The sequence below is a fragment of the Scyliorhinus torazame genome, chromosome 4, assembly GCF_047496885.1.
Source record: "Scyliorhinus torazame isolate Kashiwa2021f chromosome 4, sScyTor2.1, whole genome shotgun sequence".
NCBI classification, from domain to species: domain Eukaryota; kingdom Metazoa; phylum Chordata; class Chondrichthyes; order Carcharhiniformes; family Scyliorhinidae; genus Scyliorhinus; species Scyliorhinus torazame.
The window spans coordinates 304938468-304945967 of NC_092710.1; the positions used below are offsets into that span (position 1 = coordinate 304938468).

At 57.1% G+C, this 7500-nt stretch overlaps 8 non-coding genes and 1 pseudogene across 8 annotated transcripts; all 9 read right to left on the reverse strand.

Moving 5' to 3' along the window:
* Positions 1-246: 246 nt before the first annotated feature.
* LOC140415513 (5S ribosomal RNA) lies at positions 247-365 on the reverse strand (annotated as a pseudogene).
* Positions 366-1059: 694 nt separating this feature from the next.
* LOC140412524 (5S ribosomal RNA) lies at positions 1060-1178 on the reverse strand. Its single transcript, XR_011941715.1, has one exon. It is a non-coding gene; the product is annotated as a 5S ribosomal RNA (ribosomal RNA).
* A 694-nt stretch (positions 1179-1872) lies between these two features.
* On the reverse strand, positions 1873-1991 carry LOC140414246 (5S ribosomal RNA). Its single transcript, XR_011943387.1, has one exon. It is a non-coding gene; the product is annotated as a 5S ribosomal RNA (ribosomal RNA).
* Positions 1992-2685: 694 nt separating this feature from the next.
* LOC140412525 (5S ribosomal RNA) lies at positions 2686-2804 on the reverse strand. Its single transcript, XR_011941716.1, has one exon. It is a non-coding gene; the product is annotated as a 5S ribosomal RNA (ribosomal RNA).
* Positions 2805-3498: 694 nt separating this feature from the next.
* On the reverse strand, positions 3499-3617 carry LOC140412526 (5S ribosomal RNA). The gene has a single exon (XR_011941717.1). It is a non-coding gene; the product is annotated as a 5S ribosomal RNA (ribosomal RNA).
* A 694-nt stretch (positions 3618-4311) lies between these two features.
* Positions 4312-4430, reverse strand: LOC140412528 (5S ribosomal RNA). The gene has a single exon (XR_011941719.1). It is a non-coding gene; the product is annotated as a 5S ribosomal RNA (ribosomal RNA).
* Positions 4431-5124: 694 nt separating this feature from the next.
* LOC140412529 (5S ribosomal RNA) lies at positions 5125-5243 on the reverse strand. Its single transcript, XR_011941720.1, has one exon. It is a non-coding gene; the product is annotated as a 5S ribosomal RNA (ribosomal RNA).
* A 694-nt stretch (positions 5244-5937) lies between these two features.
* Positions 5938-6056, reverse strand: LOC140412530 (5S ribosomal RNA). Its single transcript, XR_011941721.1, has one exon. It is a non-coding gene; the product is annotated as a 5S ribosomal RNA (ribosomal RNA).
* A 694-nt stretch (positions 6057-6750) lies between these two features.
* Positions 6751-6869, reverse strand: LOC140414247 (5S ribosomal RNA). The gene has a single exon (XR_011943388.1). It is a non-coding gene; the product is annotated as a 5S ribosomal RNA (ribosomal RNA).
* Positions 6870-7500: the final 631 nt, after the last annotated feature.

Below are 7500 nucleotides of genomic sequence, written 5' to 3' on the forward strand. Positions count from 1 at the left end.
TGGCTTGCGGCCACACGGGCCAGCTGGCGGGCCCATTAAAGTGCAGCACGCCAAGGCAACCAACCGTGCTGCGTTGCAAAGGTCCGGCAAAGCTGCAGCAGCTGAATGGCCCGACCAAGCCGCCTGCCTGAGTTGAGCCCGCAGGCAAGTGTTGGGAGGAATGGCGAGGACGCAGAGAGCAGCAAAAGGTTGGCCTGCCTCTGGTGTGGAGAGTGCTTGGCGTGAGCAGTCTCTGCTGGCCGCAAAAGCCTACTGCACCTGGTATTCCCAGGCGGTCTCCCATCCAAGTACTAACCAGGCCTGAGTCTGCTTAGCTTCCGAGATCAGACAAGATAGGGCGTTTTCAGACTAGCATGGCCATAAGCATCTGCAGCACCGTCTTCTCACCTATTCAAGCTGGCCACGCTAGCACCCTCGCAACTTCTTCTTTCCGGTTGTTTTCAATTTTTTATCTCTCTTTTTCTACTTCTACTTCTACTTCTCCTCCTCTTTCTCTCCTTCTCCTGCTAATTCTAGCCTATATGCCTGATACTCGCTCCCCTTCATGCCGTCCCCACCTAGCTCTCTTTTTTCTTCTCCACCTCCCCAAGGAAAACTGCAAGCCCCGCCCACCTCACACCAGCCTGCCGCCTGCACGCTGCTGCCTTTCCACATTGCAACGCTGCGCACTTCTCTCAGCACAGCCAGCACAAGGGTCAGGCAGGCAATGCAAGCCAGCTCTCTCTTCCTTCGCTTTCCACACCAGCCCCAATGCCACAACTTGCATTCATGCGGCGCCTTCAGGCTAGGAGAGAGAACGTCCTGCCGACACACTGGCTTGCGGCCACACGGGCCAGCTGGCGTGCCCATCAAAGTGCAGCACGCCAAGGCACACAACCGTGCTGCGTTGCAAAGGCCCGGCAAAGCTGCAGCAGCTGAATGGCCCGACCAAGCCGCCTGCCTGAGTTGAGCCCGCAGGCAAGTGTTGGGAGGAATGGCGAGGACGCAGAGAGCAGCAAAAGGTTGGCCTGCCTCTGGTGTGGAGAGTGCTTGGCGTGAGCAGTCTCTGCTGGCCGCAAAAGCCTACTGCACCTGGTATTCCCAGGCGGTCTCCCATCCAAGTACTAACCAGGCCTGAGTCTGCTTAGCTTCCGAGATCAGACGAGATCGGGCGTTTTCAGACTAGTATGGCCGTAGGCATCTGCAGCACCGTCTTCTCGCCTATTCAAGCTGGCCACCCTAGCACCCTCGCCACTTCTTCTTTCCGGTTGTTTTCAATTTTTTCTCTCTCTTTTTCTACTTCTACTTCTACTTCTCCTCCTCTTTCTCTCCTTCTCCTGCTAATTCTAGCCTATATGCCTGATACTCGCTCCCCTTCATGCCATCCCCACCGAGCTCTCTTTTTTCTTCTCCACCTCCTCAAGGAAAACTGCAAGCCCCGCCTACCTCACACCAGCCTGCCGCCTGCACGCTGCTGCCTTTCCACATTGCAACGCTGCGCACTTCTCTCAGCACAGCCAGCACAAGGGTCAGGCAGGCAATGCAAGCCAGCTCTCTCTTCCTTCGCTTTCCACACCAGCCCCAATGCCACAACTTGCATTCATGCGGCGCCTTCAGGCTAGGAGAGAGAACGTCCTGCCGACACACTGGCTTGCGGCCACACGGGCCAGCTGGCGTGCCCATCAAAGTGCAGCACGCCAAGGCACACAACCGTGCTGCGTTGCAAAGGCCCGGCAAAGCTGCAGCAGCTGAATGGCCCGACCATCCCGCCTGCCTGAGTTGAGCCCGCAGGCAAGTGTTGGGAGGAATGGCGAGGACGCAGAGAGCAGCAAAAGGTTGGCCTGCCTCTGGTGTGGAGAGTGCTTGGCGTGAGCAGTCACTGCTGGCCGCAAAAGCCTACTGCACCTGGTATTCCCAGGCGGTCTCCCATCCAAGTACTAACCAGGCCTGAGTCTGCTTAGTTTCCGAGATCAGACGAGATCGGGCGTTTTCAGACTAGTATGGCCGTAGGCATCTGCAGCACCGTCTTCTCGCCTATTCAAGCTGGCCACCCTAGCACCCTCGCCACTTCTTCTTTCCGGTTGTTTTCAGTTTTTTCTCTCTCTTTTTCTACTTCTACTTCTACTTCTCCTCCTCTTTCTCTCCTTCTCCTGCTAATTCTAGCCTATATGCCTGATACTCGCTCCCCTTCATGCCATCCCCACCGAGCTCTCTTTTTTCTTCTCCACCTCCTCAAGGAAAACTGCAAGCCCCGCCTACCTCACACCAGCCTGCCGCCTGCACGCTGCTGCCTTTCCACATTGCAACGCTGCGCACTTCTCTCAGCACAGCCAGCACAAGGGTCAGGCAGGCAATGCAAGCCAGCTCTCTCTTCCTTCGCTTTCCACACCAGCCCCAATGCCACAACTTGCATTCATGCGGCGCCTTCAGGCTAGGAGAGAGAACGTCCTGCCGACACACTGGCTTGCGGCCACACGGGCCAGCTGGCGTGCCCATCAAAGTGCAGCACGCCAAGGCACACAACCGTGCTGCGTTGCAAAGGCCCGGCAAAGCTGCAGCAGCTGAATGGCCCGACCAAGCCGCCTGCCTGAGTTGAGCCCGCAGGCAAGTGTTGGGAGGAATGGCGAGGACGCAGAGAGCAGCAAAAGGTTGGCCTGCCTCTGGTGTGGAGAGTGCTTGGCGTGAGCAGTCACTGCTGGCCGCAAAAGCCTACTGCACCTGGTATTCCCAGGCGGTCTCCCATCCAAGTACTAACCAGGCCTGAGTCTGCTTAGCTTCCGAGATCAGACGAGATCGGGCGTTTTCAGACTAGTATGGCCGTAGGCATCTGCAGCACCGTCTTCTCGCCTATTCAAGCTGGCCACCCTAGCACCCTCGCCACTTCTTCTTTCCGGTTGTTTTCAATTTTTTCTCTCTCTTTTTCTACTTCTACTTCTACTTCTCCTCCTCTTTCTCTCCTTCTCCTGCTAATTCTAGCCTATATGCCTGATACTCGCTCCCCTTCATGCCGTCCCCACCTAGCTCTCTTTTTTCTTCTCCACCTCCCCAAGGAAAACTGCAAGCCCCGCCCACCTCACACCAGCCTGCCGCCTGCACGCTGCTGCCTTTCCACATTGCAACGCTGCGCACTTCTCTCAGCACAGCCAGCACAAGGGTCAGGCAGGCAATGCAAGCCAGCTCTCTCTTCCTTCGCTTTCCACACCAGCCCCAATGCCACAACTTGCATTCATGCGGCGCCTTCAGGCTAGGAGAGAGAACGTCCTGCCGACACACTGGCTTGCGGCCACACGGGCCAGCTGGCGTGCCCATCAAAGTGCAGCACGCCAAGGCACACAACCGTGCTGCGTTGCAAAGGCCCGGCAAAGCTGCAGCAGCTGAATGGCCCGACCAAGCCGCCTGCCTGAGTTGAGCCCGCAGGCAAGTGTTGGGAGGAATGGCGAGGACGCAGAGAGCAGCAAAAGGTTGGCCTGCCTCTGGTGTGGAGAGTGCTTGGCGTGAGCAGTCACTGCTGGCCGCAAAAGCCTACTGCACCTGGTATTCCCAGGCGGTCTCCCATCCAAGTACTAACCAGGCCTGAGTCTGCTTAGCTTCCGAGATCAGACGAGATCGGGCGTTTTCAGACTAGTATGGCCGTAGGCATCTGCAGCACCGTCTTCTCGCCTATTCAAGCTGGCCACCCTAGCACCCTCGCCACTTCTTCTTTCCGGTTGTTTTCAATTTTTTCTCTCTCTTTTTCTACTTCTACTTCTACTTCTCCTCCTCTTTCTCTCCTTCTCCTGCTAATTCTAGCCTATATGCCTGATACTCGCTCCCCTTCATGCCGTCCCCACCGAGCTCTCTTTTTTCTTCTCCACCTCCTCAAGGAAAACTGCAAGCCCCGCCTACCTCACACCAGCCTGCCGCCTGCACGCTGCTGCCTTTCCACATTGCAACGCTGCGCACTTCTCTCAGCACAGCCAGCACAAGGGTCAGGCAGGCAATGCAAGCCAGCTCTCTCTTCCTTCGCTTTCCACACCAGCCCCAATGCCACAACTTGCATTCATGCGGCGCCTTCAGGCTAGGAGAGAGAACGTCCTGCCGACACACTGGCTTGCGGCCACACGGGCCAGCTGGCGTTCCCATCAAAGTGCAGCACGCCAAGGCACACAACCGTGCTGCGTTGCAAAGGCCCGGCAAAGCTGCAGCAGCTGAATGGCCCGACCAAGCCGCCTGCCTGAGTTGAGCCCGCAGGCAAGTGTTGGGAGGAATGGCGAGGACGCAGAGAGCAGCAAAAGGTTGGCCTGCCTCTGGTGTGGAGAGTGCTTGGCGTGAGCAGTCACTGCTGGCCGCAAAAGCCTACTGCACCTGGTATTCCCAGGCGGTCTCCCATCCAAGTACTAACCAGGCCTGAGTCTGCTTAGCTTCCGAGATCAGACGAGATCGGGCGTTTTCAGACTAGTATGGCCGTAGGCATCTGCAGCACCGTCTTCTTGCCTATTCAAGCTGGCCACCCTAGCACCCTCGCCACTTCTTCTTTCCGGTTGTTTTCAATTTTTTCTCTCTCTTTTTCTACTTCTACTTCTACTTCTCCTCCTCTTTCTCTCCTTCTCCTGCTAATTCTAGCCTATATGCCTGATACTCGCTCCCCTTCATGCCATCCCCACCGAGCTCTCTTTTTTCTTCTCCACCTCCTCAAGGAAAACTGCAAGCCCCGCCTACCTCACACCAGCCTGCCGCCTGCACGCTGCTGCCTTTCCACATTGCAACGCTGCGCACTTCTCTCAGCACAGCCAGCACAAGGGTCAGGCAGGCAATGCAAGCCAGCTCTCTCTTCCTTCGCTTTCCACACCAGCCCCAATGCCACAACTTGCATTCATGCGGCGCCTTCAGGCTAGGAGAGAGAACGTCCTGCCGACACACTGGCTTGCGGCCACACGGGCCAGCTGGCGTTCCCATCAAAGTGCAGCACGCCAAGGCACACAACCGTGCTGCGTTGCAAAGGCCCGGCAAAGCTGCAGCAGCTGAATGGCCCGACCAAGCCGCCTGCCTGAGTTGAGCCCGCAGGCAAGTGTTGGGAGGAATGGCGAGGACGCAGAGAGCAGCAAATGGTTGGCCTGCCTCTGGTGTGGAGAGTGCTTGGCGTGAGCAGTCACTGCTGGCCGCAAAAGCCTACTGCACCTGGTATTCCCAGGCGGTCTCCCATCCAAGTACTAACCAGGCCTGAGTCTGCTTAGCTTCCGAGATCAGACGAGATCGGGCGTTTTCAGACTAGTATGGCCGTAGGCATCTGCAGCACCGTCTTCTCGCCTATTCAAGCTGGCCACCCTAGCACCCTCGCCACTTCTTCTTTCCGGTTGTTTTCAATTTTTTCTCTCTCTTTTTCTACTTCTACTTCTACTTCTCCTCCTCTTTCTCTCCTTCTCCTGCTAATTCTAGCCTATATGCCTGATACTCGCTCCCCTTCATGCCGTCCCCACCTAGCTCTCTTTTTTCTTCTCCACCTCCCCAAGGAAAACTGCAAGCCCCGCCCACCTCACACCAGCCTGCCGCCTGCACGCTGCTGCCTTTCCACATTGCAACGCTGCGCACTTCTCTCAGCACAGCCAGCACAAGGGTCAGGCAGGCAATGCAAGCCAGCTCTCTCTTCCTTCGCTTTCCACACCAGCCCCAATGCCACAACTTGCATTCATGCGGCGCCTTCAGGCTAGGAGAGAGAACGTCCTGCCGACACACTGGCTTGCGGCCACACGGGCCAGCTGGCGTGCCCATCAAAGTGCAGCACGCCAAGGCACACAACCGTGCTGCGTTGCAAAGGCCCGGCAAAGCTGCAGCAGCTGAATGGCCCGACCAAGCCGCCTGCCTGAGTTGAGCCCGCAGGCAAGTGTTGGGAGGAATGGCGAGGACGCAGAGAGCAGCAAAAGGTTGGCCTGCCTCTGGTGTGGAGAGTGCTTGGCGTGAGCAGTCTCTGCTGGCCGCAAAAGCCTACTGCACCTGGTATTCCCAGGCGGTCTCCCATCCAAGTACTAACCAGGCCTGAGTCTGCTTAGCTTCCGAGATCAGACGAGATCGGGCGTTTTCAGACTAGTATGGCCGTAGGCATCTGCAGCACCGTCTTCTCGCCTATTCAAGCTGGCCACCCTAGCACCCTCGCCACTTCTTCTTTCCGGTTGTTTTCAATTTTTTCTCTCTCTTTTTCTACTTCTACTTCTACTTCTCCTCCTCTTTCTCTCCTTCTCCTGCTAATTCTAGCCTATATGCCTGATACTCGCTCCCCTTCATGCCATCCCCACCGAGCTCTCTTTTTTCTTCTCCACCTCCTCAAGGAAAACTGCAAGCCCCGCCTACCTCACACCAGCCTGCCGCCTGCACGCTGCTGCCTTTCCACATTGCAACGCTGCGCACTTCTCTCAGCACAGCCAGCACAAGGGTCAGGCAGGCAATGCAAGCCAGCTCTCTCTTCCTTCGCTTTCCACACCAGCCCCAATGCCACAACTTGCATTCATGCGGCGCCTTCAGGCTAGGAGAGAGAACGTCCTGCCGACACACTGGCTTGCGGCCACACGGGCCAGCTGGCGTGCCCATCAAAGTGCAGCACGCCAAGGCACACAACCGTGCTGCGTTGCAAAGGCCCGGCAAAGCTGCAGCAGCTGAATGGCCCGACCATCCCGCCTGCCTGAGTTGAGCCCGCAGGCAAGTGTTGGGAGGAATGGCGAGGACGCAGAGAGCAGCAAAAGGTTGGCCTGCCTCTGGTGTGGAGAGTGCTTGGCGTGAGCAGTCACTGCTGGCCGCAAAAGCCTACTGCACCTGGTATTCCCAGGCGGTCTCCCATCCAAGTACTAACCAGGCCTGAGTCTGCTTAGTTTCCGAGATCAGACGAGATCGGGCGTTTTCAGACTAGTATGGCCGTAGGCATCTGCAGCACCGTCTTCTCGCCTATTCAAGCTGGCCACCCTAGCACCCTCGCCACTTCTTCTTTCCGGTTGTTTTCAGTTTTTTCTCTCTCTTTTTCTACTTCTACTTCTACTTCTCCTCCTCTTTCTCTCCTTCTCCTGCTAATTCTAGCCTATATGCCTGATACTCGCTCCCCTTCATGCCATCCCCACCGAGCTCTCTTTTTTCTTCTCCACCTCCTCAAGGAAAACTGCAAGCCCCGCCTACCTCACACCAGCCTGCCGCCTGCACGCTGCTGCCTTTCCACATTGCAACGCTGCGCACTTCTCTCAGCACAGCCAGCACAAGGGTCAGGCAGGCAATGCAAGCCAGCTCTCTCTTCCTTCGCTTTCCACACCAGCCCCAATGCCACAACTTGCATTCATGCGGCGCCTTCAGGCTAGGAGAGAGAACGTCCTGCCGACACACTGGCTTGCGGCCACACGGGCCAGCTGGCGTGCCCATCAAAGTGCAGCACGCCAAGGCACACAACCGTGCTGCGTTGCAAAGGCCCGGCAAAGCTGCAGCAGCTGAATGGCCCGACCAAGCCGCCTGCCTGAGTTGAGCCCGCAGGCAAGTGTTGGGAGGAATGGCGAGGACGCAGAGAGCAGC